The following is a 13,395-nucleotide window of genomic DNA, read 5'->3' as shown; positions in this document are numbered from 1 at the left end:
ATATCGACAAGTTAAGAATACCGGTAAGCTAATTTCTCGTAGAAACCTTCACCCCAAGCAAATGGTCATTTAAAACGCCTTGCCCCTTTCTTATGCTTACCTTTTTATTGTACAGAATTTCCCACAGAAAAACAATTCCTTAATTTTCATTTCGACCTACCAACTCGTGGGTCCTACTACAAGGTATGCTTTTCCGTTTCTTTAGATAAAGTGGTAATCACATTTATAGACTAAGCCACAAATGAATGCACCTTTTAATAAATGGACTTATCAGAGACCTATACACGTTTTGCGTAAAAAACTAGTAGCTTCACTTTGTTCACTCTGAGCTTTTCTAATGCAGGACCGTTGTGAGCATGGCACCTGTCACAGCACTGATTTTGGAGTCACAACCTTGTGTTCCTCACCAACACACCATATGATCTAAATGCACACATCAACTATCTGAGGAAGCATGCTTATACGCACTAATACCTACACGAATCATGAACACGAATGATTTTAAATATAACAACACCTTAATAATACACACACGAAATCACTCATGTCACATATCCAATGTAAAGAATTATGTGATACTTATGAGAAAAACCTATACACACGTTATTTTCTATTTTATCAACCCTGAAGAGTCGTGTTGACTCAACGTAACACGATGAAACACGTGTCGGCTGATTGTGGACCATTGCTACGGTTGTGGACTCATTAAACAACCTACCTACAAAGACTTTACACAAGGATCTGCATCTGCTTATTTATTGTCATAATACTTTGTCTTCTCACACAGTATATTGGAGCTATACTTTATTTGTGGTTGCGAGAGCATTGCTGTTTGGCTGTTCAAGATGAGACTGCGCCTAGTATTCTGGAATTCGTAGTCCCGGTTCCTTTCAGTGCTCATTAATCCTGCTGATTTAAGACCCTGGATGGGCCCAAGCCAGCAGAACCCACTCTCAATCCTCTGCTTTCTGCCCCACAAAGTAGTGGCCTGTGTATACTGGTCACCGTGGCCCCCAATGTAGGTGGAGTGGTGCACTCTCGGCGGCAAGGCAGCCGCCCGTAAAATGTATGCTCCTGCTTGTGCCTTCACGTGAGAGTCACTCGAACAGAGAACACGACCTTCAAGCATAGGTCAAATGAAAGGTGAGGATTGAGAAGGGTTCTGCTGGCTGGGGCCCATCCAGGGTCTTAAATCAGCAGGATTAATGAGCACTGAAAGGAACCGGGACTACGAATTCCAGAATACTAGGCGCAGTCCCATCTTGAACAGCCCATAGAGGGCGTGCCATCATTTATAAATTGGAAGCTGAAAGAGGAGACCGGTTTGTGCAAATCTTTCACCAAACAGCCTTTGAGAAAGAAGAAATTCGAAACGCGTCAGGCAGCTGGTGTTTAGACTGTGAAAGAGAACAGCACGCAGTATCCTTCATACCTTTCATTTGACCTATGCTTGAAGGTTGTGTTCTCTGTTCGAGTGACTCTCACGTGAAGGCACAAGCAGGAGCATACATTTTACGGGCGGCTGCCTTGCCGCCGAGAGTGCACCACTCCACCTACATTGGGGGCCACGGTGACCAGTATACACAGGCCACTACTTTGTGGGGCCGAAAGCAGAGGATTGAGAAGGGTTCTGCTGGCTGGGGCCCATCCAGGGTCTTAAATCAGCAGGATTAATGAGCACTGAAAGGAACCGGGACTACGAATTCCAGAATACTAGGCGCAGTCTCATCTTGAACAGCCCATAGAGGGCGTGCCATAATGTATAAATTGGAAGCTGAAAGAGGAGACCGGTTTGTGCAAATCTTTCACCAAACAGCCTTTGAGAAAGAAGAAATTCGAAACGCGTCAGGCAGCTGGTGTTTAGACTGTGAAAGAGAACAGCACGCAGTATCCTTCATACGTTTCATTTGACCTATGCTTGAAGGTCGTGTTCTCTGTTCGAGTGACTCTCATGTGAAGGCACAAGCAGGAGCATACATTTTACGGGCGGCTGCCTTGCTGCCGAGAGTGCACCACTCCACCTACATTGGGGGCCACGGTGACCAGTATACACAGGCCACTACTTTGTGGGGCCGAAAGCAGAGGATTGAGAAGGGTTCTGCTGGCTGGGGCCCATCCAGGGTCTTAAATCACCAGGATTAATGAGCACTGAAAGGAACCGGGACTACGAATTCCAGAATACTAGGCGCAGTCTCATCTTGAACAGCCCATAGAGGGTGTGCCATAATGTATAAATTGGAAGCTGAAAGAGGAGACCGGTTTGTGCAAATCTTTCACCAAACAGCCTTTGAGAAAGAAGAAATTCGAAACGCGTCAGGCAGCTGGTGTTTAGACTGTGAAAGAGAACAGCACGCAGTATCCTTCATACCTTTCATTTGACCTATGCTTGAAGGTTGTGTTCTCTGTTCGAGTGACTCTCAAGTGAAGGCACAAGCAGGAGCATACATTTTATGGGCGGCTGCCTTGCTGCCGAGAGTGCACCACTCCACCTACATTGGGGGCCACGGTGACCAGTATACACAGGCCACTACTTTGTGGGGCAGAAAGCAGAGGATTGAGAAGGGTTCTGCTGGCTGGGGCCCATCCAGGGTCTTAAATCAGCAGGATTAATGAGCACTGAAAGGAACCGAGACTATGAATTCCAGAATACTAGGCGGTAAGTTAATCCTTAAATGGCGGTAAGTACAATACACAGCGCCGGGTGGCTCCTGGTGCTCTTGTGAACCAAACTTTGTCACTCAGCAAGTTCTATCACCGTTGGAGGTCGTGTCGTCATGGATGGCTCTCGTCGTCACGATGATCCACGCGCATCTCTGAGTGAGGGAAGCAGCAGGCGCATTGACTAGCAACTGAAACAACGGCCACTATACTGGAAGTTCATAGTAGTAGTTGAAGAGAATAAAAGATGTATGGAAACTCACCACAGACAGAGCAGAGTAGTCCCCTCGGTCCACCGCTACCTCACTCATAGCGATGCATGTGGAGAGGGAGTTGAGACACTGTTGAGTGTTAAATTGACACAACAGGAAACTGAACCCACCCACTACGCACCGCATTTGAAAAACATTTCAAATCCCAAGAGGTGTGAGGTAGGAATGCACAAGATCACACAGCGTAGACGGCATAAACGAACATGCCACTCAGGTGTAGTTTGGGTAGTCCACAACGTCAGCAATACTTTAAACACTAAGCTGAAGGTACAACGTGGTGAAATTACAAAACAAGAACACAGGCCTTGATTGACAGAAAAGCTGTCACGCATCTTGAAGATGAAGTGATACTAATCATCATGTGGTTTCCTTCTGGTTGTAGCCTCAATAAAATCTCCTTGTGCTCACTGCTAAATGAAATACCAATTCTTCGGAAGAGTAGATGTCAGCCAGATCCTTCACAGAAACATCTTCCTAGCGCCGGCAGACCAACATGTAGAATAGACAGATGCCAGTGAGTTGTAGTGAGGGTAACACAGACTGATGTTGAAAATCCAAAGTCCTTTTAAAACTGTCAATGAGTGCAGCACACTAGACTGGGGCTGTCTGATGGAAAGACACTAGTGGGGCTGCAGGGAGCTTCATTTTCACTTGTTTCTTGTTGACATCTTCGGTATTCTGAAAGGAACATCTTGCTTTCTTCCTGTCGTCTTTGTTGTACTGTGGAGAACATCTTGGCTTCTCGCTTTTGCTTATCTGTGGATACCTCCTCTTTGTAATATATGTTACGTAGGCAGCATCTGTTGACTCTGTAGGAAACATCATCTTCAGTTCCTCTTTTGGTTGACAGGTCCCTGAATTCCAGTTGTATCACGTAGGTTAGTCACTAACTCGTCACCAAAATAATGTAGTAATGAGGTCCAAGCAGGTAGGATGTAGTTTATGAAGTTTTATTGAAGTCTGCTACTTGTAGATATGTTCTTGGGAAGCAGGAAGTTAAGTTCTGTAAAGCAGCTCCACCAGCAGCAGCCTGCCTGCTGCTCAGCCCGTTCTCAACTGTCAGACTACAACTCACAGGCACCCAACATTCCAATACGCATCATCACTCCAACGGATGTATGACGGTACCACGCGTACTTTTACAACGCGTACCGTTACCACGCTACTTTTACCACGCAAGTCGTTACAACGACTTGCGTGGAGGGGCGCTGGATAGTAAATTATTTAATTTACTATTCCAACTCCGGTCCCCGTGGACTCTAGGGAAAGGAGTTGGATAGTAAATTAAAGTATTTACTATCCTGGAGCGCCCCCGAGCGCATTTCGTTGTAACGACCTGCGTGCTAAAAGTAGCGTGGTAACGGTACTGCGTTGTAAAATATGCGTGGTAACCGTTGTATACCGAGCAGGATACTAAAAAGTGGCTTTCTGATGGAGTGTAATATCCTGGAAAATATGCCCACTGACATCCACATTCAACAGAAATAACATCAGTATCAATGTTAAAATCAGTGCTTAATTTGTGTCAGTGGTTGTAGGTGGTGGGCACTAGGGTAGGGAGGAACTCTCAGAGTTACAGAAAAACTCCACAGGATTCCACAGAATCCCACCAACAGGCAGAAAATAAGCAGCTTGCACTGCTCATGCTATAATATAGCGCAAGTAGCACGAGAAGTGTTGAAAATCAGTGTGAATAGCATCATTCAGTGCGAAAGCCAGCGCAGTCATTCAAATTGATTTTGCTGTCACTCGAATAGAAAATCTAATCGAATGGCATCAAATCTACTTGAACTGTGGCCCTCTGACCATGACCGCTCATGAACACCAGCGATTTCCTGCATTAGAAAATTGTGCTAGGGGATGCCACATCTCGCTTGCCAGCTTGCTGATTCTGGAGCCTCGCAGGCGTATTGTTCCGCCATGCTGCGATTGGCAGAATTTGGCCAGAACTCCGAGTTAAAGAGTAAATCAGAATAGACAACATTCTGCCAATTCTACGGTCGGAACAGAACATTCTGCCCACCCCTAGTAGGCACCTACACTCATTTTTGAGGACTGGGACTAATATTTTATCACCAGACTTTGCTCCAGAGCAAAAGAGAGACAGGCAGAAAAAGGAGAAAGAGCAAGGTGGAAGCAACAAATAAGAAATCAGGGGCATGTGGAGAAATCAGAATAAAAGAGAGCTTGCAGGAGAAAGGTATAGTGCAGAAATGTAGGTGGTGGAGGAAAGAGTCATGAGGTAGAATCAATTCTAGGCAACCTTGTTATTCAGCACTATCAGTGGGTTCCTAAGGAAAACTTTGGCTGCTGTATTGTGAAATGTGTACAATACCCGAGAGGGGGTCATTTCAGTGGTTTAGATTGGAGACTCCCATAAATGTGGTATTCATCCATTGTGCCTTCTCTGGAGGGAAGAAAGGAATTATCTTCACAAAGTTTAACGGAATGGTTTTTACTGTTTGCAACCATTGCCCTGGACGAGACTCTCTGTCTTGGTTCCATTGATTGCAGAGATATGAATCGAACCGCAATTGAAGAAGATATCATTACTTTTAACTTGCAATATTTTGGATTCAGTGAGATGCTCACAGACATTTACAAAATTATATCTACATATATCCTCGCTTGCTTTTATTAACAAAGGTCAAGTAGGGGCATTATGGAGATATAACTCTGTCTTTTCCAGCAAAGCTCTTAGAGGCACATGTTACCTTCGTATTATATAAACATCTTCAAGACACAGCTTTCCTGCATCCTGCAAAAGCTAGTTTTCATCCTCAAATAAAATTAAATCTGTTACAATTTCAGTACAAGATGACATGGCAACTAGATCAGGAGCAAGATGCTGCTTTGGTCCTATTGAATATGTCTGTGGCTTTTGACACGGTTGTTGGTCGGCCGTGTAGCAGAGGCTGGGTTCCAGGGCATGGCCCTGCAGTGGTTTAAATCATTCATGTTGGATCATACACAGTCTGTCATACTGGGACCCTTACGTAATATCCTGGAGCTTTAGAGTGTTTGACCCCTCAATGGTCCTCCCTGTCCCCGTACCTGTTCAATCTGTACATCAAACCTTTGGTGAAGGAACTGGTGACGAGAGGGTGTATTATCTATAACAACACAGATGACTCCCAATTAATTTTTCATCTAAATGTCACCTCTCTGATACAAACACATTTTCAAGATTCAATGAGATTTCATGATAAAATGAGATTTGTCGACCAATTGACTAAATCAACTAATGTTATACTGGTAAGAATGAGTTTTTTCTTCTGAACAATAATTTACAGGCTAGGAGTGTACACTACTGGACAGATGAATAGGGCTTACTCTCTCCCTCTTCAATGGCAGCTGAAAGCCTGGGAGTGACGACAGATAGGCATCTTACAATACAGACCCAAGTACATTCGGTGGCATCAAAGAGCTTCTTTTTGTTCAGCATGTTGAGGAAAGGTTCGCCCCTTTTTGACCTCAGAAGCACACAAGACATTAGTTATTGTAACCATCTTGTCTCAATTGGATTATGTGAATGCAATTTAAGCTGGCTTATCTGAGGTCTTGCTGCATCGACTCCAGGTGTTACAGAATGAAGGAGCCAGTTGATTTTTAGAATGCCAAGGGACCCAAATGTCACCCTTTTATTAAAATAACTTGACTGTCTCCCAGTTAACCAACAAATACGGTTTACAATTTGGGGCATATTTACAAGGCGCGATCGCCACCACAATGTCACTTTTAAAGACGTTGTGGTGGCAATAGGGGCTTTGCCTTATTTACAAGGCAGAGTTAAGCCACTATACTTAGTGTCAAAGGGGAGGACAGTGGGTGTTGCTGTGAACATTCCATAGAAACACCCATTGATTTTGACGCTGTCCCTTATATACAAGGGTGGCGTAAATATGGGGCAGCGCAAAAATTAAGACCAGGGAAAACCTGGTCTTACCCTGCTGTTGGGGAATGTCAATACTGAGGGAGAATATATTCTGGCAGGCATATTGTGTGCCCATACATCAGACTTGCGTCTGCAGGATATGAGGTGAAGCAGCATGGCTAACTTAGCTAAGGGCTCCTTTCGCGAAAGGAAGCAGTTAGGTTAAGACAGGAACAAATTAAGAACCTAGTTTACGTCCCAAAGAGTGAACTAGCGAGATTCTGGGGGGAGGGATAGCCTAATCCCCTGCAGCAAACGACACACAAAGGAATTCTCACCAACCGCAGAGCTGTTTATTGCGGTGTGGCCTGCTGAGATAGCTGATAAAAAGGTAGTCACTGGCTGATAGACCAGGTCACTCGAAGCCAGATGATCCAGGAAATTTAGGGCATGAACTACATCGGCAGCCACGGGATCAAGATCCCGCCGCACACACCAACAGATCCATCTAAGCCAGGCAGACGGGTACTTCTTGACCATGCTGTTGTACCATGCCTTGGACATGAAGATTGCAGCTTTACCCAAAAGGCCTGGGACCGACCATCGTCTCTTGTAATCCTCCATGCCATGAGGGCCAGCGACCCCTCCTAAATCAGCAGATGTTGAGTCTCATAGAAACTGAGAAGTAGAGTCGGAAACTGGGGCAGTGGGATTGGAGAATCCCAAGAAAGTTCCAGCAGAACTGGAAACCAGACTTGCGACCTTCAGATGGGAGTAATCAGAACCACTTGCAACTTCTGTCGTCTGACCTTCGCGGAAGCCCTCATGATCATCATGAAAGGTGGGCAGGCATAGGCTCTCTCCAGGCTCCAATCCTGTAGGAACGCACCCAAGGCCATTTCAAGAGGGTCCGGCCTCCAACTGAAAAATCTGGGAGCTGGTTGTCCATCCTGGAGACAAAAAGGCCCACTGAAAAGGGCCCCCATCATTGCCAGGAGCCTTGCTCTTTGGAAGGGTATTGGTTACCAGCCCCAGTCGAAAATGCATATACATATATATATATATATATATATATATATATATATATATATATATATATATATATATATATATATATATATATATATATATATATATATATATATATATATATATATTCACTGAAAAAACCATAGGTTTTAGCCCATATATAGTTAGGGATTAGCATTTACAAAAAACCTTAATTTACTCGCACAAAACCATAGAAATTCGCATATATAGTTAGATGCAATAACTATATATCGCGCACCCGCAATCCACTGCTGATCATGTCACATATTACATCATTCATGACATGGTCAGTGACATCACTGATGACATCACTGATGACAACATCCAGTGACTGTATGTTTCTGTAAAGTTAAAATATGTCTTACATATTGAAGAATGAGTGGATGTATAATTGTCTGGATGAAGGATTTAGTAGGTGCATGATTGACTGTATGAGTGAGTGATTAAATGTGTCTCACTGAGTGCATGGGTTAGTGACTAAACTGTCTTAATTTGTGCATCGTTATGTCTGTTGTTCTGTAAACTGCTGCATGTGTTGATCAGTAGCTATATCAGTAACTATATGGGTTATTGATTGGTTGCCCAAGTATTTGTATGGGAGACTGAGTGTGTGTATGGGTGGCTGGGAGGTGTATGACTCTGTGCATAGATGTGTGAGCAGTTGATTCACTAGATGTATGGGTTCAAAAGTGCATGTGGAAACAGCTGTATGGGCGGTTGACTGTGTGCATGAGTGTATTGGTGAGTGAATGGATATCTCAGTGCTACATGTCAAAGTAAGTACATATGTAAAACACAGTACATGTGAGAGTTGACATATATAAATAACTGTGCATAAGAGCCAGTGAATGTGTGAGTAGCTGTATGGATCATTGTGAATTTGTATCAGGGATTGTATAAGAGAGTAAATATGTGTTAGTATATGTTTGAAAAAGTAAGGTGTGTATAACTGTATAGTTGAGGAAATGGAGGTGTGATTGATTCTTTGCATGACTGACTAGGTGTGTGAGAAACTCCATGGATGAGTGACAGTCTTTGAGTGTCTGTTTACATTGAGTGTATCTAAGGTTATATTAGAGTCTGAAGAGGTTCATCGTATTATCACATGAATGATGTCATCAGTGATGTGATCAGTAATGTCAAATGAGATGTCATCAGTGATGTCATCAGTGATGTCATTTGAGTTGTCATCAGTGATGTAATCATTGATGTCATTTGAGATGTCATCAGTGATGTCATCAGTGATGTCACTGACCATGTCATGAATGATGTAATATGTGACATGATCAGCAGTGGATTGCGGGTGCGCGATATATAGTTATTGCATCTAACTATATATGCGAATTTCTATGGTTTTGTGCGAGTAAATTAAGGTTTTGTAAATGCTAATCCCTAACTATATATGGGCTAAAACCTATGGTTTTTTCAGTGAATTTCAATGGTTTTTTAATAGCAAATATCAAAAGCTGTTAAATGTCAAGTACGTGATAGGTAAAAACATTTTCGTGTTTATGCACGCTGATGTGCTTTGAACGCTGCCCCCCCCCCCCTTTTCTCTTAGAAGTACTCTCTCTTTGCAGATAGTGAGGGGTAGTTAACGCAGGCCTTTGCCCCCGTTGTAATCCGTCGTGCCTGCTTGTCTCTCCATTTGATTGATTGTTATCCAAGCATTTACTATTTTATAATTGATTCTCTTTGGTTCATTCTCTATTTACTAACAAGCACAAAGTCGCAATACTCTGTTTAGTCTTTGCAGATAGTGAAAAATCGTGTAAAAAAAAAAAAAATAATCGAGCAAAATCAGTAGGCCACTAATGGGATCTCTTTTTGACCTCGCTAAAATAGAAACATTAGGAACAACCCTTCATGAGAAATACGAAACTAGTGAGATGAACTGAGCTCCACACCATGATGGCTGCAAGACAGCTCGGCTCCGCCACCCACCCCGCCCAAAATAACGATAAACTCTATGCAAATATTATAAATATATACAACACACCAGCAAAGTAACAGGGTAAAACATTTTATTAAATAACTATTTACATAACTATTTTATACTTTTTGTTGCCTGATCCGGCTAGCTCAATCGATCGAGTATGAAACTCATGCACTCTGATAGCAAGCGTTGCTGCTGATGCTATGCAAACAAAAACTGGTTTTCAGTTTGTACATTCTTCAAGATTTTTCATCCAAGGCTGGTTGAGAGTTTGTAGAAAGATGGCTTCAGATTTTCAACATACGGTGTGGTGGCGCGGACTGGGAGGGTGCGCTTGACTCCTGCCTCCTCCCCAAGTCGTGTTGCCCTGGCGTGGCCTAAGATCGCCCCCGACATAGGCGGCCGGCTCCCGGGGTCCGGCGGAACTTTTTGCCTTTTGATGACTCTTCCATTCTGGACCTTGTCCCACAATCTGTTTGACCTGAAGACACGCTGTAGTGGGGCGCCCCTTTACCGTTTCAGTTGCCATTCCGCCCGCTTTTGCTACACTGTGCCTCTTCCGCCATTCAGCTGTTTACCGCCCGCTCTTGCGACTACAGCGTCTCGCTCAGCATGTAGTTGAGTTGCTCCCGCTCTTGCGATGCAGCTATAGGCGGCTGCCACAGGACTCTCAAAATGGCGGCCGGCTCTTCAGATTTGGGCGTGGTCCACTAAAATGGCCATGGGACACCTTGGAACTCGGACGCTTGTCTGCTAGGGCTTGGGCCCCATTCTCGAAAGCGTCCACTGAGCCTTGAAGATTCTACAAAAGTCTTGGGGGCCCCGACTCCCGCAGGCTTCTGGTGGGGAGCGGCTGCCATGATTGCTCGTGGAATGGCCACAACTGAGATACGAGATGGTGGTGCTCTCATGCTAACGCCAGCTTCAGTCTGAAACATCCAGAAACACTGTAGACTACCAATTCGATCAGTTCCGGTAGCGCCCCAACGTGACCCGGTAGGGAAGAACTTGCCCTTCCCTCTTTGACTGATGGTTCTTGTTGCCTGTCCCTTCTGTTGTCATTTATCAGAACTTTTTAGACTGCTGAAAGGGGTTGTGTTCTGACCGCTGGTTGGTGGAGACATTTTGACTATATTCTGGACCTACGTTGTCGCGTAATGCATTATATGACACGCCGCGTTAGCGCACCCGGAAGTGCTCCGGTGCGCGAAGCGCAGCTTCCCGGAAGCGATCCGGGGCGCGGCGCGCAGCGCGTAACGTAAGCATAACAGGTCATGTGACTTGTTAATAAAACTTTTCATTGGTTCATTTTACTTTTGTTATTCTAATGATGAAAGGCTTGGTCATATGACCTAAAAATTACGCTTTTTATTGCTTTCGAACATTATTTTTTCTTAAACATATATGTTATAATGTTCCAGGCTAATGTACTTTCCCGGAAAATTTACAACTGTCCTGCAAGTAAAATATATCCCTTTTTCTAGAAAAAGGGCGTTTCTTCGTCCCATGACGGAGCCGTTGAGCAAAAGATGCTCGGCCTGCTGTCTTAGTTGCCAATACGCCTGAATATCAGATTCTTATCGTTCACTTTATGTTGCAGGAGTAAAAAACACAACTTTACTGCGTTCCTGCGTATTATACCTTTTATCCGTCATGTAATTGGACTGCTTTATTTCACTTGCCTTTTACTGATTCGAAAACAGTGACTAAAATTAAAAACTTTACCAATGTAAATACTACTACCATGTTTTGTTTTAAAAACCTTTATTGTGAAAATGTCAGTATACAAATACGGGCCTATAACCACGTGGGCCGGCCACGGAGCAAACTGGAATCGTATATGATGAGGAGAAATTTACACTGTAGAGGAACGCAACGAGCGGGCCATTAGGTTGCAAGAACTAAGGTGTCTAACAGTTGCGGAATCGGTGGACGTACATTTTGTAATTAAAATACGACAGGGCCACTTACAATAAAATTATCTAGATATACATTTGCGGGCAAGTACCATGGGTGACGTTAATTCGAACTTTCAATAGTACAGTAATCAATAACACATCAGAACTTAATATCAATAGGGATGTCGAAATATTCAATCAATTCTCGTCCTCGCCCGCCATGTGCTTCAAAACTGCATACGTATCTCGTGATATCAAGGTTGCGCAACCAGTACACAACAAGGAGTTACGAGTCCCATTTATACCGGCGCCATTTTGGGCTTTGTCGGGCAGGTCCAGGATATAGTCAAAATGTCTCCACCAACCAGCGGTCGGACCAGAACGCCTTTCGGCAGTCAAAAAAGGTTCCGTTAAATGACAACAGAAGAGATAGGCAACAAGAACCAACAGTCAAAAGAGGAGAGGGCAAGATCTGAAGCCATTGTTCTACAAACTCTCAACCAGCCTTGGATGGAAAAATCCTGAAGAATGTACAAACTGAAAACCAGTTTTTGTCTGTATAGCATCAGCAGCAACGCTTGAGTCAGCTTTATGTGAAGCCGCCATTTTGATTCAATCAATTAGCGTCCCCCTGCACACATTCAGGGACCTGGTCGTGTCTTCAGGTCAAACGGATTGTGGGACAAGATGCAGAAAGGAAAAGAAAAAAAGTTCCGCAATAGTGAAGCTGCAGCAGGTGCAAATAAGCTTCAGACAGTGTTACAAGCGCTGCTCAGAACTCTCAACTATGACACCACCTCCGTGCCATCCGGATCTTGGCGCCTTGTGCTGGTTCCGACCTATTCACACATTGGTCCGCTACTGACACCACCTCATAGGCCAACGGGACACCCCACGCCGACTTTCGGCGCAGCATTGTAGGATGGCCACACCAGTGCGGCAACTTGCTAGACACCACCTCGGTGCCATCCAGATCTCAGCGCGTTGTGCTTCCTTCGGCCTACTGTAGCCGCAAGTGCGGACGCAACTCAGCTGGATAGCGAGTGAAACACTAAGGGGCGCCCCACTGCAGCCGAGGAGCCTCCATCTTGGGGGCGACGCACAGCATCACATTGTTTTCCAATGCAGTCAGATCCTCAAACAGCCCCCACTGACTGACGCGACCTCACAGGCCAACGGGGCGCCCCACGCCGACTTTCGGCACAGCATTGTAGGATGGCTACACCAGTGCGGCAACTTGCTGGACACCACCTCGGTGCCATCCGGATCTTGGTGCGTTGTGCTGCCTTCGGCCTATTCGCACATCGGTCCGCTACTGACGCCGCCTCACGTGCCAACGGATTTTCTACGCTTTTTATAGCAGCGTGTAACGTAAGCATAACAGATCATGTGACTTCTTTATAAAACTTTTCATTGGTTCATTTTACTTTTGGTTTCCTAATGATTGAAGGCTTGATCATATGACCTAAAAATAACACTTTTCATTGGATGAAAAAAAAAAATTTCCCAAACGATGAAAGCCCCACCTTGTTTCTAGATGTTTCAGACTGAAGTTGGCGTCAGCCTGAGAGCACCACCATCTCGTGGCTCCGTCGTGGTCATTCCGTGAGCAATCATGGCAGCCGCTCCCCACCGGAAGCCTGCAGGAGTCGGGGGCCCCCAAGACTTTTGTAAAATCTTCAAGGCTCAGGGGACGTCCGAGTTCCA

The sequence above is a fragment of the Lissotriton vulgaris genome, chromosome 5 (genome assembly GCF_964263255.1).
Source record: "Lissotriton vulgaris chromosome 5, aLisVul1.2, whole genome shotgun sequence".
Taxonomy (NCBI): domain Eukaryota; kingdom Metazoa; phylum Chordata; class Amphibia; order Caudata; family Salamandridae; genus Lissotriton; species Lissotriton vulgaris.
This window is presented reverse-complemented; position numbering follows the sequence as displayed.